The sequence below is a fragment of the Balaenoptera acutorostrata genome, chromosome 1, assembly GCF_949987535.1.
Source record: "Balaenoptera acutorostrata chromosome 1, mBalAcu1.1, whole genome shotgun sequence".
NCBI classification, from domain to species: Eukaryota; Metazoa; Chordata; class Mammalia; order Artiodactyla; family Balaenopteridae; genus Balaenoptera; species Balaenoptera acutorostrata.
Window position 1 is genome coordinate 34,257,361 of NC_080064.1, and position 27,137 is coordinate 34,284,497.

Consider the following 27,137-nt stretch of genomic DNA (forward strand, 5'->3'; position numbering starts at 1 on the left):
TCGGATGCACGAGGGTGTGCCCCCCTTTCATGAGCAGCCAAGTTCCCCCTCACCCCCTCCACCTGCCAGAGCGATGGAGCGGGTCCCTGGGCAGATGCGGTTTAGGCTCCCCCATGCCCCCCATAATCGTGGAGCTGGAAGGCCCTTGAATGTCATCTAGTTCAAAGCTCATGTGTGACAGAGCGACACTCAGGAGACTTGCCCCCAGTCACAAGGCTGGTGACAGGGCAGGTGTCAGGACTTCTTCCAGGCTCGCCTTTGTCATTGCCCCAGATGGACAGGTGACCATTTACGTAACCAAAGACTGGCGCTCATCGAAGGCCTCTAATAGAGGGACCAGGGTCTCACCCAACTCCACAAGCCCCATGAGGGTGGGAACCGTGTCTGTTTTGTTCCCCAGGGTGAATCATCACCCAGCACTCTGCCTGGCACATAGTAGGTGTTCAGAGAACAACCCTGAGATGTTCACAGCAAGTTCTGGAGGATGGTCACCTCTGGGGGGCGCGGGGAGGGACCTGCGATTATGGAAGGCTATGCAGCAGCTTCTGCTGTGTTTGCTGAAGTCTTTTTTAAGCGGCTTAGTGGGTTTACCACTGTTTGTTCTATTATTGTGTATTTTGCTGTCGTTGTTTGGTTGAAATATTTTTAAAAATTTAAATGTATTTGTTAAATACATGAATAAATCTAGTACTAGCCCTTTAAACAAGTGTGCTTTCTCTCTGCTAATATAACGCTCTGTGCCCATCTCAAGTGGCTCTAACTGGAGCAGAGGAAATGGTGCTGATTTCCATGTCAGGTACACCCCAGCTGGGGGTCTTCTCAGCCTGCCACCTCTCCCTCGACTCCTGAAGCCTGTGGCACTTGGGGGGGTGAATCTGAGCGTGTCTGAGGCCGACCGAGGCAGAGTCCATCTCAAGCCTAGGCCATGGCATCCTTGGTGTGGCTCACACAAGCCAAGTGGGGTCTGGGCCGCACTTGGAGAGTCCCAGCTGGATCCACATGGGCCCCACTGATGGAGCACCACACTGGGGCAATGAGCATTTTTATAAAACCAAGCCACCAAAAATGTCCTTGCTCCTCATCTGTGAAAATGGCAAGTCTTCCCTGGCATATATATGGTGAACAGCAGACTATTTGGTTGGGTCAAATGCCAGGCAAGGATGTACGCTGAGATTGCCAAGATGGGCCTACAACGTCTCAGAGTCTCAGGGCTGGAAGGGACCTTCAAGAGCACTGGTGCACGCTCCTGCCCACGACGCAAGCCTCCCTTAGGGACTGCGCTCAGGAGGCCACTCAAGACCTGGGGCGGGAGCCATTGCTCTCCTCTTTTTGCAAGGGGGGTGGGGGAAGCATTTTTTTGTTTCCGTAAAAATGGAATCACCCTGTGTACACTTCTTCATACCTTGCTTTTCTCACGGACAATCTTTCTAGGTCAAAGGCCAACATTTTTTGAGCAGTTCCTATATACCAGGCACCTGCATCAAGCTCATAGGGCAGGCACTATTATAATTCCTGCTTCACCAAAGGGAAGACTGATGGTCAGAGAGTCATGGAACACAGTTTGCAGGATCCGGATCTGAACCCTGGCAGTCTGCCTCCAGCCTCTGTGTTCCTAACCACTGCACTCACTGCCTTTCTAAACAGAGACAGGGTCTGTCTCTTTCTCTCTCTTTTTTTTTTTTTTTGGCCACGCCGCACAGCTTGGCTTACGGGATCTTATTTCCCTAACCAGGGATTGAACCCAGGTCCTCAGCAGTGAAACAGTGAAATCGCAGAGTCCTCACTACTGGACTGGCAGGGAATCCCCTCATTCTTTTTTAATAGATGAATGATGGGCCACGGGTTGAATATAATACCTTCGAGCCTTCCCTACTGTTGAGTGTCACATTTTTTTCTAATTTTTTTGCCACTGGAATTTTGCAATAAACATCCTTTGTACACATAACTTTACGGACTGGTGCTATTGTTCCATAGGCCGGATTCCCAGAAGTGGGACCATGGGTCAAAGGGTATGTGTGTTTTGGGCTGGAATATTATGGGGCCTATTGTTCCAGGCGTCTTCCTAAGGATGAGCCATGCGATTTTCACTCACTGGTTTTGATTCTGTCCCGAGGACCCCACAGAACACCTCTGACCCCTCTTCTCCAGGATGACCCCTAGGATGGTTGATGACAGTCCTCTCTACTCCAGTTTCCCCAAATGTTCCTCTGTCCACGTGGTTTGGTGTCCCCTACGGCTGGTCCAGATACCTCTTAAAGTACAGCATCCTCTGGGGTGACCTCCTCCCCGTTGAAGGACACACGCACAGAGGGGCAGCGTCTTTGCTGGTGCCAACGGTGCAGTAGGAGAGATCCAAGTCGGTAGGGTTCAGAGTTCTTATCTTCAGCTCCCCCCAGTCACACACATGCCTTCTTGAGAAAAAGGCCCTTTGTGAAGTATTAAAGGACAGACTAATTCTACCCCCACCCAATGAGAAAATGGACTCATTCTTCACTTAGAGAAAACGCCAATAATTTTGGAACCGGACAGACCTTCACGCATCTTCCAGCTCAATGCCTTATTTTACAAAAGAGTCCTGGAGGGCAATGACCAACCCAGGTTCACACGTGGGGTGTGCAAAAGCATTTCTCTGAGCCGGGAGCAGGGTCGCTGGGGGGCACTTTTCTCTAGCTTCTCCGCCTGCTGGTTCGTAGGAACCGTCTTACTAGAAAGGCTTAGTGTAAACATTTTGCTAAGCAGCCAAGAGAGGAAACTTACCCAGGCTAAGCTGCCCTGCGCTGGGTGCTGGCCATGGACACAATGCTCAATGAGGGCCATTATCTAGGAAGGGAGGGCTGTTTGTTCCGCTGCGGGACGGTGCCAGAGCCCAGAGCCACCAGGCTTGCCACTCTGGCTGCCACACAGAAGAGTCTCCTTGCGCTCAGCAGGCTTTGCGGTTATGCAATGCTGGGCCAGGAGGTTAACTCTCCCCGGACAGCAGCCAAGCCTTGTTCCTTCCTGCCTGAGTGTATCCATCTGAAAAGGCTCAAAATTGAGGGCCTCAGTATTTGCAAAAAACGCTCGGGCCCTGAACCTGCTGGTTTATTCCAAAGGGCGTAGCGTGCCCGTCCCTGTAGCCGCCGGCATCCTCCTCTCGCGGTCCTCGGCCCCAGCCATGGAGTCTGCTCACTGCTCCTCAGCATTGCTCTTGGGCCTCTTGACCCTGCCCCCTAGTCTGTGCTCCTGCCGTTCCCTCTGCCTGGAATGCCCGTCTCCCTTTTCTTTCTTTGTCAGTTGTGTCTAGTCTAAGCCCCCTTTTTAAAGCACGAGTTCCACCCCACATCCTTAAAGCCAGCCACCAGTGACCTAAGCTGAAGTGGTGAGTTTTCAAGCCAGAAGAGATCTGGGAAGTTATCGATCCAACTGCCCCATTTTCCAGATGAGGAAAACTGAGGCTTAGAGAGGTTGACTAGCCTGAGAGCAGAGTGAGCAAATGTGAGCACCAGCAGGGCTCTCCTCCCTAATCTCTTTCTCTTACACTACACATCCCATCTGCCGGTGGATCATGTCGGCTCTGCCTTCAGACTATACCCAGAATCCAACCACTTTACACAGCTGCCACCCTGGTCTGCGACATTATCGCTTCCTGATGCCGGCACCAGCCTCCCATGCTGCCCTGGCTTCCTGCAGTGTGGTCTCCACACACAGCCGGCTGGGCTTTCCAGAACATTCGGCAGATCAGGTCACTCCAGGGCTTGGACCTCCAGCAGCTTCTCAATTATCTGCACACACTCACCCTCTGCCACCATCTTCCTCCTCCGCCCCCACCCCTGCCCCTCCAGCCACACTGGTCTCCTTGCTGTTCCTTGCTGTTCCCACCTGGCAGGATCCCGCCTCTGCCCGAACACTCTTCCCCAGGTGCCCCAGGACTCACTCTCTCACCCCTCAGGTCTTTGTTCAAATGCCACTTCTCTGGTGAGCCCTCCCTAACCACCTGATTCCTTTCCTTTCCTGATGTCATCTTGTCACCTACTACATACTTTATATAAGTAAAAGATAATACCTTTATATTTATTTTATAGATAATACGTTCGTATCTTTAATATCTCACAAAACAATACGTGATACGGTGATAATATATTCAGAGGCAGGAATGTGTGTGTTTTGTCACTTAAAACGGTGCGCAGCACCATCTGTCCAGGCAGGGCTGATTTTAAAGGTGATCTACCCCTTTGAGGATGGATGATGGTGACGGAGGTCCTGGTGTCACTGTGACATAGTGTGTGTGAGTGTGTGTGTTAGGCGTGGGGGGAGGGGACAAGTTTGGTGGCACAATCGGGATCAATGAAAGGAGAGACTCTGAAAGCTCCAGGGAGGCCAGCTAGAGCTGGCCCAGATGCTATATCTTTAGGGTCTTATGGGGGAAACACCCTGACACCGGGGCCTCAGTGCCTCCCAGACCCACAGCCCAGGCAGAGCTGACCCAGAACGGCTCATTCACAGAAGCAGCCACACAGAAGCGGCCCAGATGGGGCTGTGAGGACCCAGGCATCGCTGGCTCCTTCTTGCTTTTAGGCAACTTGAATTTGCAAGTTCAGGAATCTCTCTCTGTTTTTTAAAAATCTCTCCAGTGGGTGACTTACAGTCCCCACTGTGTTCAGGGGCCTCAGCTGAGCTCCTCTGCACAGAGCTTTATTCCCAATAATAAATATCTGTTGGATGAATAAAGAGAGAGGTGGAAGGGAAGCGGGAAAGTGAGGCACAGGGGAGGAAGGCGAAGGCTCCAAGCAACAGAGTGATCCCCAGGAAGCATGCCAACCAGAACCGGGCAGAGACAAAACATCAGGGCTTGTCCTGACAGGTGGGACAGGCGGGTCCAGGATTCGCCCACTCTCCCACACCTGCAGATCTGCCGGCAGGGAGCACAAATCCCAAGCAAACAGAAACTCGTGATTTTGGTTTTATTTGGATTGACATTTTTATTTACCTATGGCACAATTTCTTTGAGGTTGGCTGGTTTTATTCTAAAGAGGGGCCCAAGCTGAGTTACCCGGGTGACTGGCTGTTGAAATCTCTCTTTTCTCCGTCTGCCCCGGCCCATCCCGACTCCGCTCCTGGCCCTCTGAGCACTTCTCTGACTCTTTCACCCGAACCTTTTTTTTCCTGGATGCCTGTGCTCGTTCCTCAGGTTTTGGTCCTTAATCCCCTACTTGTCTCTCTCTACATTTCTCACCTTGTCTTACTAGCAGCTTCCACAGCTGCACACATCACCTGCCTTGTCCCCGGAACTCCCCAACCCTGCCTTTCCAGCTGTCAACCTCTTGGCTTGGCCATCCTGCTGGCCTCTCAAATTCAATATGCTTAGCACCAAACTCATCTTTTCTTCTCCTATGCTTCTGGTATCACTATTCTCCTAAACCTTCAGGCTTGCAACATCAGAACTATCTCAAAACTACCTCCACTCTCCTCTGCCCCTATACTATCCATCCACCCACCCACCCCACCCATGCCCTCATTTGTTCAGCACTTGCTGACCAAGTACCAGTGTGCACCAGGCTGTTCTGGGCACTGGGACAGTCACCATGCCTGTCCCACCCACCTCTGTGGAACCTCCAGGACCACCCCAGGCCCTGTTCCAGAACTAGTCAGGCCCATAACTGCAAGTAATTCACAGTGTGACCTTGGGCAAGTCACTTGCCATGTCTGAGTTTGGGTGTCCTCATCTGCTTTGGGAGAAGATCAAGCATCCCTACCTCAACTCTCCCCAGCCTGGCTGTGATGCCCGCAGGTGACGTCAATCTGAAGAATATTCATGATCATCACCCCCAACAATGTTGCAGCTTCTTCTAGACCATGGCCTTAACCCCCTGCAGCTCCTAGCCTCCAGTCTGAGACAGAGCCCCAGAAGCTGCATTTTAAAGAAACACCCCCAGGCAATTCTGTTGGAGCGGAGGGAGCTGTGGATCACACTTAGAGAAATTCTGGCTCGCAGGATGAAGTCCAAACTCCCTCACCACCCACCCAACCCCTGATCAGACCCTCACCCTACTGGTCTGTCCATTCATCACCCTGAACCCAGACCTGAGTCTGCTCTTCTCTTGCCATTTCCCCAGCACAGAAAGCCTTCCTGACCTCCCTCTCTCTGATAGTCTTTTTTCCATCCTGTAAGGTCCGACTCAAACGCCTTCTCCTTCCTCCAACTTGTCATCGGTATCCCGACAAATCCATGCACCCTCATTTCCTGCCTGGGTTGCTGGCTGGCTTTTCACCAGCTCACATCCTAGCTTCCTAACCAGCCTGTAAGCTCCCTGAGGGTAACCGTCTTCTCGCAGATCTTTGTGTTTGATCACAAACACTTACTGAGCATCTACAAAGACCAACACATGCACTGCAGTGTCATAGGAGAATGGCAGAATTCCTTCCTGGGGGTGCTCTCTAACAGTAAAGACAGAGTAGAAGTAAAGATAGGGGACCACAGAATCCCAGAGCAAAGTTTCCTAATGCCACAGGGGAGGGGCACACAGGAGGCAGAGGAGGAAAGTCCAGAGAGAATGCGCAAAGGATTAAAGTGTGAGGAGTTCCACAGGAGCCAGGGAGGAGGAGGAAGAAGGATGGAGATGACGGGAACGGCTGGACTAAGAATGCTGAGCTAAGGATTTGGACCCGACTCATAGGTCAGAGGTTGGCAAATCCAGCCCGCTGCCTGTTTTTGTTCATGAAGTTTTACTGGAATACAGGCACGCCAGGTCTTCTACACACTGTCCACGGCCGCTTTCACGTAGCAACAATGGAGGTGAGTAGCTGCAAGAGACTGTATGGCTGGCAAAGCTTAAAAGATTTACACCTGGCCATTTCGAAAGAAAGTTTCGCGGATCCTGGCCACAGGCTTTGAAAGCTCTGGGTGGATTTTAAGGAAGAGACAGTACGGTCAGATTGGAGCTTTATCTATTATTTTGGGCCAACATAGGGATGGGCTGGAGCAGACAAGCCGGCAGGAAGGGAAGGTGGCTGGGAGGCTGCCATAACTAACTGTCCAGGTGGGGGATGGATATCACAATTGCTGTTGTGGATTAAGAGATTCATTAAGAGTTGCTGTGTGACCGCCTTGGGCTAAGCCCTTCACACATACTCCCTCATTTAATCTGCACAGCCACCGCAGGGAGTGTTGTTATCCCCATTTTACAGATGAGGCGCAGAGAGGTGAAGCAGCTTGCCCAAGGTCACACAGCTGGTAAGCAGCAGAGGCGGGATGCAAAGTGCCAAGCTCAAGGTCTCCGGGGTCGAGCCTGTTTGCTTGTTGACGGATCCCTTCAAGCATCTCTGAGAATTCACAGAACACAAGTCCTCTGCAGGAGAAAATCTACCCTGAGTCGAGCCAGGCAGGAAGTGGGAGGCAGGCATGTGGCTATTTTGGAAAAGCGACACGAAAAACCACGAAACTTCCTACCTGTCCCGTTTTGCTCCCATCTGTCCTCGGACACAAGGCTGCCCCTCTCTTAGATGAAAAGGTGTTTCTCCCCGCACAGTGGCTCTGCCGCTGGTGGTGGGGGGAGCACTAAGCTTAGCACACGTTTGCTATTTCTAAAGGGCTATATAAACAAACAGGGCTATGTAAATAAGAAAAAAATGAGGTCACCCTTTTAAAATCTAACAATGTTCTTTTTCTATGGGGTGAGCAGCAAAACCTCAGAAAGAACTTGTGCTTTTTTATTCCCGAGAGGCCCTCTCCAGCCCACAGCCTCCTGAAGCCACCAGCCTGCCCCTCCCTTCCTTGCACCCTCCGAGGGGAAGGCAGGGGGCCTGGGAGCCGGGACTCCTGGGTTTTACTCCTGGCTGTGTGGGCTTTGCCTCGAATGCCCAAAGCCACTGCCCAACACCAGTCACCACCTCCTCGGGGCCTTGACATCTGTCCCCATCCAGGTCACTCACAAGCACTGCACACGCTCACGTGTCCTCCTGCATAAACCGGCTTGGCATGCTGACCCAGAGGACCCCTCTGCCCTCCCTCTCCCCCTCCCCTGCCCCCCTCCCCTGCCTGGATCTGCTGAGTGGCCTCAGAGGTCCTTGGCATGATGATTAGAAGCGATTTGTAAGAGCCTTCCACACTCTCCTTTACCATGTCTTTGAGCATATTTTAATCTTCTGGACCTCTTCTCCCAAGCCCATGGCTGGAAGTTATTAGAGCAGCTCCGGAGAGCGGTGTTTAAGTCACCAACAACTGTTAGGAGACACCTCCAGCTTTGGCAGGAGCTCCTGGGGCTTCTCTGTGTTTCCCAAGTACTTTTCCCACTACTGACCACCCCCCGCTCCCTGCCCCGTGACCCTCTCCACCATGGACAGCATCCCCTCACTGCTCTCCTCCACCGTCTTTCACTACCTACTCCCCTGCCTCCCAACCCTGACTCAGCATCCTTGGCTCCTCCATTATCCTTCAGCACAGAAACGAGAAACACTAATATTTGCCAAAGGGGCAGTTTTCAACCTGTGTTCTGCAGAGGTGTCTCAGAGGTTCTTCAAATGTCGTGTGAGAATTTTATTCTAAAAATATAGTTTGACTCCTATTAAAACTGTTATGGAAAACGGACCTGAACTTCCAAACATGTTCTACGGCACACTGGAACATGGAGTCGAGCCAACAGGGGCGGCCAGCTGAACGTGGTTTGTACAGACCTCGGACTAAGGCCTGGGTGGATCTTGAACTTCAGTATTGAGATGTGTCTTCAACTAGAAAGACTGGAGCTTCTAACTGGGCATCTTTTTTTTTTTTTTTAAACTTTGGGTTTATTTATTTATTTATTTATTTATTTATTTATGGCTGTGTTGGGTCTTCGTTTCTGTGCGAGGGCTTTCTCTAGTTGCGGAAAGTGGGGGCCTCTCTTCATCGCGGTGCGCGGGCCTCTCATTATCGCGGCCTCTCTTGTTGCAGAGCACAGGCTCCAGACGCGCAGGCTCAGTAATTGTGGCTCACGGGCCTAGTTGCTCCGCGGCATGTGGGATCTTCCCAGACCAGGGCTCGAACCCGTGTCCCCCGCATTGGCAGGCAGATTCTCAACCACTGCGCCACCAGGGAAGCCCTAACTGGGCATCTTTATATTGTTGTTTTTAAAATTCAGGACTATACACATTTCTGTAAAACCACACAAACAAGTACATGCTAAAGCTTTCAGTGATACGAGAATGGATTACATGGATTATCATGAAGATGTCATAAATGGTTGTGTGCTTCCTGAGTGCTGTAATAAGAAGGAATCCAAGAAAATGTTTGACACTGTTAGTGATGCAAACCAGAATTCCCTTCTCCTCCTCCCTAAATGTCTACATAACATTGAACTGAAGACCATCCTGGGCTGCAAGATCAGCTATGAGAAATCTGTTACCAATTCACATTGTCTTATTTAGAATTTTCTTAATATCGTGCAACCAAGCCAAACAAAACAAAAATGACGAAGCAATCCTGGATGTTACAGCTGATATTCCGATACAATGATCATCTAGAACAGAGATCAGCAAACTTCTTCTATACAGGGCCAAACAGTAAATATTTTTGGCTTTGTGGGACAGACAGTCTCTGTCACAACTACTCAACTCTGCCATTAGAGTGGGAAAGCGGCCATAAATAACGTTTAAACGAATGGCATAGCGGCGTTCCAATAAAATTTCATTTACAAAAATCAGGCGGTAGCCTGGGTTAGGCCCACGGGCTGTAGTTTGCTGACACTTGATCTAGACCCTGAGCTTTCAATGTTTTTATGCATCAAAGCTGAGTCATTGCTCTGTTAATGGATTCTCATAATAAATAGATGTTAACATTTTAAACTTAGAAAATAAATGTGTGTTAATAAACTACCACTTTAACTTCGCATTCCATGCAGGATTTGACTTTTTAAAATGGTTTCTAAAACTATAAAAGTTTGAAAACTACTAGCAGAAAGCTTTGCTGCTAAGAAAATGCTTTCACACCCATCTTCAAATTAGATTCATCCTCCAATCGCTTATTCAAAAATTACCTTTACTCTGGAGAGAGCCCCAGTCCAGGCCTGTACTAAAGGCGAGGGGCCATGACTCCACAACTCCTCGCCCTCAAATAATTCCAACATACCCGTTCCCAAGCCTCAAATGGTATTAATGGGCCCTGCTGGCACGGGGGATTCTGCAAGGCCACCGAAGACCGGCACGCGGCCAGCTCCTACCTGGCACCCCTGCCTGCCTGCCTGGGCCTGAGCCCTCCACCTCGTTCAGATGCCATATATTCCAGCCTCCCCGCTGGTGGCTGGGGGAAGCTGTGCCAGCAGTGGGCCCTGAGTGCCTGGACACTCCAGAAGCACTGAGTCAGCACCCCATTAATCACGTATGCTTGTATTCCCCAGAGGGAGCACGGGAAGGGGTGGGGACCAGATTTCTCACTGGAACTGACAGCTCATTTTCCCTCTGGGCCGGTCCCATCCCCTACAGATGCTTCCATGCAGCTGCCAGGGCCCCCGTGGACAAAAAAGAGAGTTTGAGAGTGAAGTAGGGAAGGACAAGTGCCAGGTCTGGGGAGGATTCCCCCATCTGTATTTCCCATGACAGTGTCCCCATTTCTCTGCTTGCAACCCTCAGAAGTTTCTACTTCCAGCATAGTTCAAGTGTCTACTGCACACCTAGCTGAATAAATTCAGACCCTGCCCTGAGACTGCTAGTGGAGGAGACCATGTACAGCTAACTGTGATACGTGCACAAGGAGACAAATGCTAAATCGAGGTACAATGAGGTATCCCAGGAGGCCGAGGAAGGGGGACCCATTCGTTTGTATTATGGTGCTACTGATTTCTATTAAAAGGTAGATACTCTTGGGGGAGAAGTCCTCCTTGAAGCTGTTACTGCCTTTCTTTTGGAAGCATCTTAGTGGAGAAGAAAGTACTGGGTCTTTTGTAGCCAGAGGTTCTGCTCCTTACTAGCTGTGTGACTGTCTTTAAATTACTGCACCTCTCTGTTCTCAGTTTCCTGTACAAAAGAGGCAATAGAACCAGCCTCACTGTGGTTTCTGCAGGACTCAGTCTTGTCTGCAAAGCGCCAGGCCCCATGTGCAGCATTGGCCCTTAACTTCACCCTGACTCTCTCTTAGGAACTCATGCACTGGGACCAGATGGCAGAGTATGGCAGACGTGTCACAGTGTTGCAATGAGGAAGGCGGAGTGGCGGTCGACCTGCCTGCATGAGTCAGAGGGCTGCTCATGTTGGGGAGCCCTTGCTAGGTGTCTGGCAACATCCCAGGGCCTCACCTGTATCTCACCAGTAGCCCTGTAAGGCAAGAGCCATGACTCTCCCATTTTCCAAGCAAGAAAGACGAGGCAGAGAGTCTAAGCAATCTGCCTCCCAAAGTAGTAAAGGCTGGAACTGGAATTTGAACTTGGGAAGATCCAGAGCCTCCACTATTAGGTACCACATCAAACATGCCCTCAAACTGAGGCTCAGATGCCCAGTCATTCTTCATCAGAGTCCAGGGGATGATTCCTCCGCCTCCTCTGGAGAACCCTGATCATGGCCTGGGTCTAGGGGGTCCACGTGGTACGGCAGAGCTGTGGGCAGAGGCCCAGGCCCAGCCACCGGGCAGTTCAGACAGCTACAGAGAAGCTGTCTCTGAGGGCTGCCTGGGTCCCTGTCCTCCTCTCTGTAAGTGAGAACACTTCTGCTTGGACGAAGGGAATGGGCACTGCTCACGGCACACCAGGCTGGGAAGCACCCACTGGGACTCACAGTGGAGCCCACAGACCCAAACACAGGACAAGCATCTCCAGAGGCCCCAGAGCACCCAAACCTTGGCTGCAGCAGAATAAAAATACAGATGCCTGTGTCCCCACCTCCTGAGATCCTGATTCAGAGAACATGCCTGGGTGGGCCAAGGAGTCTATTTTTTTTTTAACAGAGGCACTCTCCCTCCTCCTTCTCCTTCTCCCTGGGTGATTCTGATGCACTCCACGGCCAGACGAAAACTCCAAAAACATATTCCCGACCCAAAGAGCTTCTAACACCACACACCTAACCTGAATCACAGCCTGAACTTCTAACCTGAAACCACAACTCATACCTGAAGAGCTAAAAACAAATTAAATAAGCATATATATAGCCATGCTGGGGCCCTCTCCCAGGGCCATTCAGGCAGTCTCTCTGGAGATGGGGCCCTGCTATTGGAATTTTTAAAAACTCCAGGTGATTCTAATATGCAGCCTGGGCTGAGCACCCAACATCATTTCATTTCTTCATATCTGGGAGGGCCCTGAAAGATGTTGCTCTGTCTTCAGTACCCACTGTGATGTTCTAACTAGGGAGGGGGTGGCAGGGCCTCTTTAGGCAAGAGCCATCCTGGGAGGCAGAGGTGGGGCACAGAGAAGTGGGTGGAGCTGGCCAGCAGGATGGCATGGTGGGGGTGGCAGGTAGGGAGGCCGGTGGTTCCTTAAGCGGTGTTGTTGCCAAGGACAGAATGGAAACTGAGGGACTGGGGAGACAGGACTGCATTTGGGGGGAGACAGTGTGGGGCAGTGAAAGAGTGTTGGCCCTCAAGGTTTCTACTCCTGACCGAGGAGGTCCCGAGGACGTCCAACTTTCACAGAGGCTCAAGGAAGGCAATCATCACCACCATCATCATCACCATCACCATCCATTTTAAAGAGGAAGGACTCTAGCAAGCTCAGGCAAGAAAGACCACGTGGAGCCCCCAGCAAGCATATTCATCGACCGCCCGTTTCCTACCTGTGCTGAAGGCACCACTTCCGATGACCAAAACTAAAACGCTGTTCTCTCTGAAAACCAGCATTCATGTCCACTCCTGCAGCAGCTGCCTCCTCTCACGCTCTGCTCTCCCCTCTGGAAGGGAGGGCTCTCCTGGCCAGTGTCGCTTGAGGCTCCTCCATGAACTAGTTTGAGGCTGCCGGGTTCGTACCCCGAATCCTGCAGGGGACGGTCGAAAAACATGGTCAAAGAGTTTGTCTGGTCAACTTCTTTAGACATAGAACAGTGTCTGCCTGGTCCCAGGAGCCCAGGCCCCAACTCCTCCCAGGACGCTTGTCTTGGTTCCAGGCCAGAGCTCCATGGTCCCTGGGGAGACGGTGTGGCGTGGCGGCCCTGGCGCCTACCATATTCTACCTTGTACCTGGCACCTAACTTCTATAAGCCGCTATTTCTTCACCAGTAAGTAGACAGAATTCTAAGACGGCCCTTAGGTTTCCTGTCCCCCCTGGAGTACGCATCACGCGTGATCCTTAGGCCTGTGAATATAATGGATTTTACTCTCACAATTAGGTTCTGTTATAGGGCGCACTTGACCTTAAAATAGGGAGATTATTCCCTGGCTTGACCTAATTGAGAAAGTCCTTTAAAAGCAGAGTTCTCTCTGGTTGGTCACAGAAGAGGAAGTCATAGGGCTTAGAATCAAGGGGAGGATTGGACATGCACTTGCTGACTTGCAGGTGGAGGGGGCCGTGTGGAAAGGACCTGAGGGCAGCCTCTTGGAGCTGAGAGCAACCTCCTGCTGACTCCCTGCAACCCTCTAGGCCCTGGATTCCAGCAACTGAATGAGCCTGGAAAAGCGGCATTTCCCCCTGAGCCTCCAGATGAGAACTCAGCCTACGGATACCTTGATTTCAGCCCTGAGCAGAGAACCCAGCCACCCCGTGCCCGACTTCAGACCTATAGGACTGCGAGCTAACAAAGGAGGGTTGTTTCAAGCCGCGGTGTTGGGAGTAATTTGTTACACGGCAAGAGAAAAACCCAGACAACCTGCAAAAGTGACCCCTATTGGGGCCTGGGTGAGAATTAAACGCAATAATAGACATAAGTGCGCATTGTATTCCCCAAACCATCAAACAAAACAGAGCATTCAGGGCCAAGGGAGGCAACAACGTTTACTGCACCAGTTTTTAATAATCAACTTATCAGGCTGTGGTAAGAATCAAACAAGAAAATACAGAGGAACATGTTTCATGATCTAGAAAGCCTGAGCTGTTCTAGTTGAATCTAGCACGGCGTGTCACATCCACGCTGCTGCCTTGAGCTGTACACTGGTATGTCTGCTGGAGGTGGTGTGGAGTGATGGCTGAGAACAGGGCACCTAGGGCCGGGGTACCTGGGTTCCAGCCTGGGCCTTCTCCTCATTACCTCTGCTTTGGAAAGTTGCTGAGCCTTGCTTGCCTGATGAGAGGGGCTAAGAATGGCAAGTACCTCCCAGGGTTTCAACGATTCAGTACATGTAAAGGGCCTAGACCCATGCCTGGCATGTGGTTCAGCCCATGTCATACTATGGATACTATTCCAGTGCATCTAGTGATCTAGGTCTGGGGTAACCTGCACGCAGGCCTGGGGCACTGTCACCTTCCTTCACTTGGGCACCATGCTTTATACTGACACAGCCTTGGAATAGTTAATGTTTTGGCAACTACATCCTACTGCTGATTCCTACAAATGCACAGCTAACCAAAGCCCCTCTGCTGTCCCCTCCCTGCTATACCTGCTGCTCTCAAATCCAGCCAGCCCCGTCCCACACCCCAGGGCAGCATCGCACCACCACACAGCGGAATGGTTGAACTTGCTCTGTGCCTCCTGTCTATGATTTCCCAATTCTGTTGTCCAAGGCACCCAAACTTTTCACCACTCCATGTTTTTCCATCATCTCCACATCTGACCTCATGCCCTCCAACAGATCTCAAATTATTAATAAAAACAGCTGGCTCTATCCCTCCACGTATAGAAACACCAATGTCCCAGAACATGTTATTCTATAAACACAGTCCACAGTTTCCCACCTCTGAGCCTTCGCTCACATGCTACTCCCCTCCCCCCATGACCATGTCTGCCTGGCCAAATCCTACCCATCCTTCCTCAGAAGGCTCACCCAGCTCCTGCCAAACTGGACTTAAGTCCTGCTTCCCCAGAATGCCCAGAGCACATCTGCTGGCCTCTTAGGGTAAGTAACAGCACCCCCTGTGCACAGAGACTCCAGGAGTCTTAAAGCCTCGGTAGACAGCCTACGCCTGGGGCAGGTTGGTCTGACTCATCCCCCACCCCTAGAGCCAGGCATGGTGTGTCACACACAGCACAGAACAATTCTCTTTAGAACCTAATTCGGCCGTTCATTCATTTAACAGATGTGCATTCAGTGCCTACTTGGGGCCAGGCTGGGTAGTAAGTCCTGGAGATAAAAGACAGCAAAGATTTATTCCCTCCCTTCAAGGGGATCACAGTTGGGGTGGGGATGGGTGAGGGGCAAGAAATCAAAGGAATGCATTACAGCATCGCTGGTTCTAAGCTGCTACATGGTGAAGGCGTAAAGAAAAGAGCAGTCAATTCTGATGGTGTCTGAATGTGTGAGAAAGAGAGAAGGCATCTCAAACAAAGGAAGCAGTGTAAATAGACAGGAGATCCCAAACTGACTGAAGGTTCGAGAAATTGCACGCGGTCCATATGGCTGGAGGTAACAGGCAGTGATAGCTCATGAGGGAAGAGTTGGGCAGGGAAAGAACTTGGTATAGGGCTTCCCTGGTGGCGTAGTGGTGAAGAATCGGCCTGCCAATGCAGGGGACACGGGTTCGAGCCCTGGTCTAGGAAGATCCCACATGCTGCAGAGCAACTAAGCTCGTGTGCCACAACTACTGAGCCTGCGCTCTAGAGCCCGCGAGCCACAACTACTGAAGCCCGCGCGCCTAGAGCCCGTGCTCCGCAACAAGAGAAGCCACCGCAATGAGAAGCCCGCGCACCACAATGAAGAGTAGCCCCCGCTCGCCGCAACTAGAGAAAGCCCGTGCGCAGCAATGAAGACCCAACACAGCCAAAAATAAATAAATAAAAATAACTAAATCTATTTTAAAAAGTATTAAAAAAAAAAGAATTTGGTATATGAGATAGTCTGGACTTGATCTTGTAGGGGAGTGAGGTCACCACACCGTTTTAATCAGTGAGGTAATGTGGTCAGGCCCAGGGGTGAGGCCAGAGGAGAAGATGGGATGAGGTGGGAGGAGGGAGCCACGGCTCTTCTCTTTCATTCAGCGTAACCTAAATGCCACTCTGGCCTCTGGTGGCAGGTGGGAGAGCCCGGCGGACACACCTGCATTGGGGTCACCAGGAATGTCACACACACTTGAGGTTCTATATGGCAAACTGGGCCCATCTGTCTACGTCTTCTCCCCCAGACACCACTGAAATGAAAAGAGAAATGTACAAGTAAGAACAGATCCATAGTAGCACCAGCTGGCCAGCAAGTCTGAGGAAAAGCAGACAAGTGGGAGGCACAGAGAGTCTAATCAGAGCTCAGCCAGCCTCACCCAACATGGGCAAGGGAAAGGCCCAGCTGCCAAACACCCAGGAAACTCACACAGAGGCAGCAGAGCTGGGGCAGGGCAGGAGGGATGGAATTCCTGAAATCCAAGGATAATGAGTGAATCCTTCAGGTTGCCAGAGAGACCAAAGTGGGGGGGGGGCAGAAACCACCTGCCCACACATCTTACTGTCTTCATGAGTATTACTTAGTGCTTCCACGAGACTCTAGCCCTGGCAAATGGCTTGACTGTTCATTACTGAAACGTGCTGAAGGCTCCGAAAGCTCTTTGAATCCCCTGCCTTGCCTCAAAATTCCTCCTCACTGTTTCTACCAGTCCACGACTGCTGTATTGTATTTCTTACACAATCCTAGTCAAGCCCCATGCTGACAGACCCATTTTAAAGACTTCCAATCCTCAACACATCTTGACCTTGCCTCGCTCCTCCAGATATGCCAAGGCTCCATGGAGGTGAAGTTCCCCCTTACCCAGTGAGCAATAAACTCAGCTTCCTCTCTGACAGTCTCTATACAAATTTTGAGAATCAAATTGACTTTGCACTTGACATCTGCATCATTAACTGCTAGAGGGCAACAGAGCCAAGACTACAGAGCTCTGAGGAAAAACGGTTAAAGCCCTACGATCCCTTACTCAGCCAAGTCTCAAAGCCAAACAGAGAAGCACTAAAAATAGTATGCCACCCACTTATCTTTTCTTAAAAAAAAATTACTCCAGGAATTACTCCAACAAAATAAAAACTGTATCAGAATAAGTAATTCAAGAAAGGTCAAGACAGGATACACAGGAAACAATGATGAACACTAAGAGTAGAAAAACGCACAGTCAAATCTAAACAAATGTTGATAATAATGGTCTCATCTTGTTGGAAATTAGGTACCATTTAATTCTTAACATTGACAGAGAAGTATGGGTTTTATTTTTTATTTAAGGGTAACCATTTCTGAAGAAAAATAAGATACAGACATTTAAAAACCGTTGGGGGGAGCAAAGAAATTCAATTATTCAGCAAGAGTTAGGAAAGGGAAAAGAAAACAAGAAAGGAAAAAGTATAACAAACAAAAGACATAAAGTAAGATGATGAAAGTAAGACCAAACATATCATAAATACAAGAATGTGAATAAATGAAATTACTCTAGGACAGATTAGATTGGGGGAAAAAAATCCAGCCATATGCTGTTTGGAAGTAACACACAAATTGATAAAGGTTGAAATCAAAGAAATGGCAAAGGGACATCAATAGACAAAATGGTAACAAAAAGAATGCAAGAAAGTCAATATTAATATCAGTCAAAATGCAAAACTGTTAGAATAAATGGGGCATTTTATACTGCTAATGAGTCTGTTTCTCCAAGAAGACACAAAAATCATGAACCTTTACCGTCACCCTGTACAACAGAACCATAAAGTATACGAAATAACACACTTTTAGGACCACAAGGAGAAGGCAAAACAAACCAAAAACCCAGGAAACATCTTGAGATCTTGAGCTCATTACTCAAAATTTGATGGTACATGTAACCTTATATAAGAAAAATATAGAGGATTTGAAGATAGTAAGCTTAACTTCATATATACTCAAGAAACAAAACACCTTTATCTCAAATGTCTTTGTAGTAGACAACAAGAAAATCTCAAATTCCAACATGGATATCACAGGCTCAGTTCTCAATACAGTAGAATTGGAAACTAACAAGTAGCAAAGAAACAAACAAACAAACCCTCCCCCCCCAAAAAAAACTCTGCACAGGACAATTTAAAAATGCTTTTCTTAATAAACTTGAGTCAAAGAGGACAGCAAAACTGAAACTGTAGAATATTTATAAATGTACAACATTGAGAAACCTACTTAAAAAACCCGTGGAATATAACCAAAGCTGCATTTAGAGGAAAATACAAACCGTAAATGCTTTTATGATAAAAGAAGAAAGATTGAAACTAAATGAATTAATAAGCATCTAACCTAAGAAGCTGAAAAAGAATAAAATAAACCAGAATAATCTAGAAGGAAGAAATGAATAAAGTTGAAAACAAAAATGAATGAATGAGAAAAGTACAGCAACCGCAACAAAAGAAATTAGTTCTCTGACACAAACAACACGGACAAACCACTGGCTAATCTGACTAGCAATGAATAGCAAAATCACAAATAAGCATTAAGAAAGGCATTGCAATCATGTATATTAACACTGTTTTAAATTTAAGAGAATGTGACACATAACTTGATGTCAGTGGATTTGAAAATTGATGATCTTCTAGAAAATCATAAATTGTAAAACTAAAGAAGAGGGAGAAAATCTGAATAGATCAATAACAAAAGAAGAAACAGAAAAGGCTACCAAAGATAGAATTCCAAATTAGTGAGAAAGAATGGATTACTTAAAGAGAGCTGTGACAACTGGCTGGTTGTATATTCATTTGACAAATATTTACTAAGTGCCTACTATATGTTAGGCACTATTCTGGGCACTGGATATGCAGCAATGAACAAAACAGAAAGGGTCCCTGTCTTTGTAGAGCTGAGGGTCTAGCCAGGGGAGATGAGCAGGAAACAAACATGCAGGTAAAATAAATGGCATGACAATAAAATGGGATACAGAGTGAGGGAGGGTGTAGAATTCTATTTTAAATAGAGTACATGTACCACACTTACAACAAAATTTATTTGAATTAAAGATATAAACAAAACATATAAGCAAATCCATGAAAACACCAAAACTGTTAGAATATTTACATAATTTAGTGTTGGAAAATAACGTTCAAAGCCTGAAGTAGATCTCAGTGCTCTTAAAGAAGAAGATTAATAAAATAGACTACATAAAAAAATTAAGCACTACATACAACAAAAGACCCCATTAACAGTTACAAAGCAAATGACAGACTAGATATGAATATCTGCAACATATATAAAACAGGGTCAATATCTATAATACATAAAAAGCACCCACAAAACAATAAGAAGAGATGCACAGCTAATGAAATGGAGAAAGGAAGTAAACAGATCATTACTCAAGAAATTACAATGTGTAATAAAGATGCAAAGATGCTTGGTCTCATTAATAATTAAAGGATATATGTTAAAAGTCAATATCATCTTTTCCCCGATTTGACTGGCAAAGACGAAAATGACTGCTACCATCCAGTGTTGGAGAGAAGGACTGACCAAAATTTATGTTGAACCAGCAGCTTCACAAGGGCACACACACAAATACACACACATCTTACACAACATACGCACAGATGCACACATACACAATGGCTGCAGCATTATTTTTATCAGTGAATATGGAAACAACCTTAATACCCATCAGCAGGGAATTGGCCTAATAAGTAAATGATGATAAATCCACCCAATGGTATAATAATGGGACAACAAGTTTTCTTAATTAGAAATAAACATATATTTCTACCAATAATAGAGATTTGTTGTGACTTTATCTATGTGTTGAATATTGGGTTCAACACTTCTCACAGTGACCTCCCTTACGTTTCACAGCCTGCTCGACGGAAGGCACTATTGCTGGTCCCATTTTCCACATGAGACTTACTGAGGCGAAGAGACCTGACAGGTGGTGAACCTTGGTTCCTGTCTGACTCCGGAGCCTACACACTTAGCTGCTACACACACTTCCCCTCAATGGGACGGCGTGAGAAAAGGGGAAAAGCAACATCACAGACACACACATATCTGTGTAGCTTTTAATGCCACAAAGGACCTGCAGGATTAAGTAGTCAGCACATCCTAGGGGTGGGACTGTGCAGTGAGTGGGGTTCAGAGCATGCATTTCCTTCTTTATACATTTCTATACTGTTCTTCTTCTTTTTTTTTTTTTTTTTTACAATAAGCATGTATCACTTTTAGAATTTAAAAATTTCAATTTTAAAATGATATAAAACTGTCTTCTTTTTAGAAAGCAGCTGAACATGGAAGGCCTACTAGGGCAAGAGGGGCCCATCTGCAAGGTGGCATCTACCCAGGGCAGGAAGGACCAGGGCCAGCTCCTCTGCAGGCCCCACCCAAAACCACAAGGAGGGAGGCCCGTCCTCTCCCCTCCCCACCCTCCGTGTGGAACCAAAGCATCACAGCACGGCCTCCGCTGGCAGGTGGAGGGCGCCTCACATCCGGCCTGGGCACTGGGGGTTGGCGTCACTGCAGGGGAAGTTCAGCTGATGAAGGGTTAAAGAAAAACCCCGGATGCCTGCAGGGGCCAGCCTCACTGGGTCACAACACAGTGGCTTTCTAAGGGCTGGCAGGGGAGCCTGGGGGCTTGGGTTTCCAGCAAGGGGCCTCACACCCTGATCCCAGAGAAAGTAGACAAGGCCCGCTCTGAGGCCACGGCTGCCCTCCTGACACACAGACTGTCCCTCCACTGTGAATGGGACATCTGCAGATGGGGTTGGTACACGGATAAGCTGAGTCTGATCTGCTTGGGGCAGGGAATTGTGGGACGGATCTTTCTCATTTTTATTTTTATTTCTGTTACAGTGGTCTGTAAACCAATAAGAAAACACAAAAATCTGAGACACCGGGACTCACATGGCAGAATCACATGGAATAATCTAGGGGGATCACGTGGGGCTACTTAGCAATTGGGAGGGGAAATGGGGAGAATTACTGCCTCATTTACCTAACACCAGGGAAGCAGCACAGGAAAGCAGAGAGACAGCCCTGATATCACAGGAACTTGGTTTCAGACCCTGGTTTCACCTATTAATAGCTGTGCGACCTCAGCTAAATTACTTAACCTCTCTGAGCCTCTTTCCTCATGAGTAAAAAGTGAAGAACATCACCCCTCCCTGGGTTTGTTGTGAGGACTGGATGAGACAAAGTGTGTGAGAGATGCAGTGTGGACCCAGCATACAAAAGGCACTCAATTAATGCCTGTGCTCTTCTTCAGTTACAGTGGGAGACCATCCAAGTCATCCTCCCTCTGTCCACTTCTCCTCTTTCTGGAGCCTGTTTTGGGGTTGGCTCTGCAAGGTTTCCCACCTCCTTCCTGTGGTAGGCTTCGGGCTCTCCCTTTCCTGGGATGCGCTCCTTTGCCTCACGTTTCTGCATTTCAGGCTGAGAACACTGCCACAGCACTGGACAGCTCACGGGCTGCTTCTGGATCCTTCCTGGTTCCTCGCCCCATTCTCCAGACAAGAAGCTGCTCTCTCCCGTGGAGTAGTGAGTGAGGTGTCCCAAACAAGAAAAATGAGCAGAGAGGCAGTGGAGCTCAGAGCCTTTGATATGGACAGGACATACTTTGAGAAGACCTGGGAAATGTTTTCCAGTAAAAGCAGAGTTTTTAAAAATAGGGGATGGTGATATATTTCCATTTGTATTGAGGACAGAAAAAGAGGAACTTCAAGTGCAGGGTAATGGATTCCGTTTAGTGATAGGCAAGAATATCTGGTCCCACAAACTCTATATGGGGATTAGCAGGAGAAACATCCACGGTTTTAAGACACTGCAGGGAAGCGGGGAGGAAGGCCCTGAATGCACATAGAGGGCACCCAGCCCAGGAGTCTAAGAGAATAAAGAGTGGCAGGAAGAGAAAGTGCAGATGAAACCCCAGGGCCTGCACGTGAGGTTGAGGTGCTGACAGCTGCCACGGGTAGAAGGGTAGAGGAGTTGTTTCCTGCCATACCAGGCCACACCTAGTGATGGCCCCCTCTCACCGGAAATCTCCTGCAGCCGGGTGCAATAAACAGCCCACTGGACTGGTCCACCTTTGAGGTCCAGCTGCATCCAGCCACCTTGGACAAGACACTCCCTGTCACTGGGCTAGACCCCAGGGTGAAAAGGTGAAGAAGGGCTGGCCCCTGCCACAGGGTGTTCTCGATCAAGTAGGGAAGACAGGTCAGAAAATCAGTGGTTACCTCCCTTCCTCCCAAGGACCCCCAGACTCGGGCTGTTTCCCCACAAGAAGGCTCATCACATCTCCCCAGTTTGTAGAGGCATAAGGGAGGGGTAGGGAAGGAAACCCACATTTGTTGAGTGCCTACCATGTGCCAGTGTTGTCCTTCTATTATCTCATTGTCACACTGATGCTACCATCTGACAGCTGAGGAAACAGAGAGATGTGGAGAGCCTTGCACAGCAGAAGGAGAGCCCCAGGCTTCAGTGTTAGATAAAACCAGGCACCACTGGTCTCTGTCTCTGTGTGGCTTCAGGCAAGTCACTTAATACTTCAAGTCTCAGTCTTCTCATCTCTAAAATGGGAGCAACAGTGCAGAGCTCGGGTCGGTGTAAGAATTAAATAATACAGAGTCAACTTTCCAGAAAATGGCCTTCTCCTCTTCCTCTTTTGGTTATTTCTGATCTTTTAGCTTTACTTATATTTACAATGATTTTGTGTGCTAAAATAAGAAGATTTCAGATCCCATAACAAGACTGATGCAACTTATTGACAGGGAGGGCACGGGGGAAAAAAAAAGCAGGTTGAAGCCCTGGGAGACACTGGGGACTGCAAAACCTCAACCACTGGTCCGCAGAGGGGAGGGGCCCCAATCAAGGCCTTCGGAGGAGACTGAGAACCAGGGTGTGTGTCTGGAGGAAGAATTGCTTTCTGCACCCACATGGCTACCTCCTTAGCTAAGAGGGGAAGCCTGATGACCCCGGGCCCTCCAGGGATCCAGCCAAGCTTCTGGTCTAGATCGCCACCTGTCCAGTGCTGCTGGCTTCCTCCCCCACCAGCTCAGAGCCTCAGGCAGACAGAAAAGGCTGTGCCAAAGGAAACTGTTTGCTACAGAGCCCTCTGGGTCTGCTCTGCTGTTCTTCCTTTTTTTGGACTTTGTAGCTGTTTGAGTGGGTACCTTTTTCCATAGAAAGTTTCCATTGCATCAGTTATTTACATTGTCACCTCCTATATGTAGGCTGTTTCGAATCGGTGAACCAATCAGGCCCAGAGGGGCCCCCACTGCTTATTGGGGTGAAGAGCACCAAGGTCAGCCCTCAGAGCCAGACAGCCCCACCATTCCGGGGGGGTCTGACAGGTGGAAGAAACCATTCCAACCTTGGCAGGGCCACCTTTCATCTGCTCTGTCCCCTTGGGAAGCCATTTCTAGGGTGGAAGTTAAGAGGACAGGCCCCTGGGTTCGAATCTCTGCCTCTTCCACTTCCTAGCTGTGTGACCTGCCTAAGCAGGTTATTTACCTAACATCTCTGGTTGCAGTAAACTAATTTGTAAAATGGGAATAACAGTAGCACCCGCATGGCTGGACTTGGGGAGACTCAGTTCATCCACATAAAGTGCTTAGAACAGTGCCTGGCCTAAAGCCTCAATAAACGTCAATAAATATGGATAGAGGTCTCTTTTTCCATCACCCTTGCTAAGACCTCAGTAGTCATCCTCTCCTCTGGACCAGTACATAGCAGCATCTGAAGGGTCACCCTCTCCACTAGGCCAGATAAACTGACACTCAGCTCTCACCATGCCCCTCCCTGTACCAAATTCTTCAGTGGTTCTTCCTGGAGAGTAAAGTCTACACTTGAGATCTCCTCTACTAATAGCCAGGCTGCCCCTGACATCAATGCTCCCCTATAGAACCCTTGCTCCTGCCAAACTACCATGCTCACAGTTGGCCTGCTTCTGTGCACTTTTACCTGTCTGGAATGCTCTTCTCCATTTCACTGTGGCCAAATCCAACCACATCCACCCATGTGAGCCCAGCTTATATGCCACCTCCTCCATGAAGCCCTCCATGCCCTCCCCTCTCTGGCCAGAAATGATCTCTCATTTACAGCACGTGGTCTCTTTATTGTGGCCTTTCCCTTTTCTCCCCTGTATATGTGGAACATAATACTTATGCAAATGTTTGTCAGCATCACAGACAAACCACATGACCTTTGAGGACAGGACTAGGATGTGTGTGACACATCTCTGTATCACTCACAGAGCTTTGAGCATAATTCACGACAATGAACGAGGGGATAAACTCTGAGTTCTCTCAGTTGACCACCCCTGAGAGTAGGTATGTTGGTGAAGATGAGTCAACAGCCCCAGAGCATCCACATGTTCTCAGCTCTCCTTGAGGGAACCAGCAGATGGGGTGTCAGTCAGGACCTCAAGGGGCTCACAGCTCCAGCCCAGCCCTGGCTCCACTGCTGTTCCAGGTAAGCAGCCCACCGCCCAGGGTGGAACCCTGAACCTCAGCATAGGGGTCTTGCAAAGCATCCGAGGCATCCTGAGAAGTCCAGGAGCTGTGGCTGACTGCTCCCTTTCCTGCACCCCCTACGTTCTACGTGTCCCCAGGTTCTCAGTGAATCGGCTCCGTAAGAGTCTCTCAAGCCCCTGGACTCCTGTCCACCCACTGCCACTGGGCCCACTCTCCCCGCCACACAGAGCGATGTTTCTGCATCTCAGAGTAAGCAAGTATCACGGTGCGTCATAACCACTTCCAGTGCTTGCTGACCGCCCTTAGAAATCCAGGTTCCTTAAGTGGGTGTCAGAGCCTCTTCCCCATATGGCCACCGTGACCTTCCAGATTCACCCGTCACCTGACACTCTTCCTTACTCCTGGCTCTTCAGCTACCTAATACCTGGACACGCCACCTTCTTCCCAGGTTCCAAACCCTTCTTCAGGAAGATCCTCCCTCCCCTCTCTGCCAGGCGAACTCCCACCCATCCTTTGAAAGCTCGGCCCTGGTAGTTCCTCCTTCTCCCCCAGCCCCTCCACCATCCAGGGACCGGGCTGGAACCCCCTTCTCTCTTGCTCCCGACCCTCCAGCCAGAGCTCTGCTGCAACACCGACCCCACCACACTGTGATAGTTATCTTCCTGTGTGTCTGTCTTCCCCACAGACGGCGAGCACCTTTGGGGAAAGAACAACGTGTACCGTCTGTGTACCTCCGGTGCTTGTGAGCACAGTGCTTGGCGTGCGGAGTGAATGAGTGATGAGTAACAGCCAGTAAACACACCCCCACTGGCCTGCCTTCCAGGGTGTTGCCCCTGACATCACCACATTCAGGAACTCACTTTCCAGGACAAGCAACATGTCACTCTGCCAAACCAGCAGGTCCATGGTCCCTAACATCGCCCTTTGTGCAGCAGCCTAGGACCCCAAACAGCCTGAGGCTTACCTTTGTGGCGGATGTACATCCTGGGAACCCGAAGATGGGCTGAGGCTTCGGGCGGTTCCAGGAGGAGGGGAATCTGAAGGGCGTTCCGCCTCTGGCCACTCGGAACCAAGACCTTCCATGCTGTTGCCTCCCTCCTGCCCATCCTGCTCACCCCCTGTCCGGACTGTGCCCACCTTCCTATCCTCTTACTCTCACTGGGGTCACCCTCCTGTTTCCCTGACAGGTTGTCTCTACCTACTGTTCTTTAAATAGCTAAATTCCCAGAATATGGGACAAGGTGTGGGGTGGCACAGGAGGTGGGCAGGACCCCAGCTCTGCCATTAACCAGCCATGTGACCGAAGACAAATCATGTTCTCCTCTAGCCCTCAGTTTCCCCTTCTGTCAAACCAGAGACTAGAACAAGCCCATCTCTAAGGACCCCTTCTCTTTTAACTCCTTGCCAAGGAGTTGATTTATTTACCAGTCAGAATAATTCTTCCTTATTCTAAAAAAAACAAACAGAGTACCACGTGTCTTTCTCTGCTCCTCCTGAAAGCCAGGATGGACCTCTCACTAAGGAAATATGTTAGATGGCCTTTTTTTTTTTCAAGAATAACTTAAATCTTTATAATTAAGTTTTCAACTTACTGCAACTCTACAATGCATTCTTTTTTTTTTTAAACATCTTTATTGGAGTATAATTGCTTTATAATGTTGTGTTAGTTTCTGCTGTATAACAAAGTGAATCAGCTATACATACACATATATCCCCATATCCCCTCCCTCTTGCATCTCCCTTCCACCCTCCCTATCCCTCCCCTGTAGGTGATCACAAAGCACCGAGCTGATCTCCCTGTGCTATGCAGCTGCTTCCCACTAGCTATCTGTTTTACATTTGGTAGTGTATATATGTCCATGCCACTCTCTCACTTCGTCCCAGCTTACCCTTCCCCTTCCCCGTGTCCTCAAGTCCATTCTCTACATCTGCGTCTTTATTCCTGTCCTGCCCCTAGGTTCTTCAGAACCTTTTTTTTTTTTTTTAGATTCCATATATATGTGTTAGCATACGGTATTTGTTTTTCTCTTTCTGACTTACTTCACTCTGTATGACAGACTCTAGGTCCATCCACCTCACTACAAATAACTCAATTTCGTTTCTTTTTATGGCTGAGTAATATTCCATTGTATATATGTGCCACATCTTCTTTATCTATTCAGTTAGATGGCCTTTTGATTCTTGAAGGAATGCCCTCATTTGGTGGCAATTTCTGTATCCTCATAAACCAGAGACTTAAAACGCCCTTGCACACATTGGACCTTCTTTTCAAATTTAACAGTTGGGTGAGATAGGTCTTTCTCCCTCTTGTCTTACAGATAAAGTGAGGTTCAGGGAGGTGAGGGGCTTGTTAAAGTCCCCCAACTAGTGTGTGGGAGGGGTGCTGCTGGCCCCCAGGACATCACACCATGGCTGCCCAGGAGCTGGCCTTGCCTGACAGACAGGCAAGATACTTTAGTAAAGCAACACCCACCTCCCCATGCTTTTCCACATGCTTTCTCCATGCCTGTGGAAACATTCGGAGATGCGCGGGGTGCAAAGCCATGCAGTGCGCTGGTGGCAGGGAGACACCTAATTCCTAGAAGCCAGACTCCTTCCAGGCCCACCATTCTAGAAAATAGGTGATGCTGAGAGCTGGACTTTGTCCAGGCAGAGAAGCTTTTGTTTCTGAAGATTCCAGCCTATTCTGCCATCACAGGACTCCTTGCCTTTGAACCCTGTCCAGTACAACAGGAGCTCTGCCCCCCAAG

The 27,137-nt window shown here is 48.9% G+C and overlaps 1 protein-coding gene across 4 annotated transcripts in view; it reads right to left on the minus strand.

The window, feature by feature from the left end:
- HIVEP3 (HIVEP zinc finger 3) overlaps positions 1-27,137 on the minus strand; it is a 497,909-nt gene that overhangs the window by 85,454 nt on the left and 385,318 nt on the right. For 3 of the 4 annotated variants that reach the window (XM_057527626.1, XM_057527610.1, XM_057527615.1), the window contains one exon: positions 12,709-12,906. The gene's annotated coding sequence lies outside the window, so the exon portion shown is untranslated. Of the gene's footprint in view, positions 1-12,708; positions 12,907-22,275; positions 22,363-27,137 lie in introns of those variants that run through there. The other variant, XM_057527617.1, reaches the window with a different exon arrangement.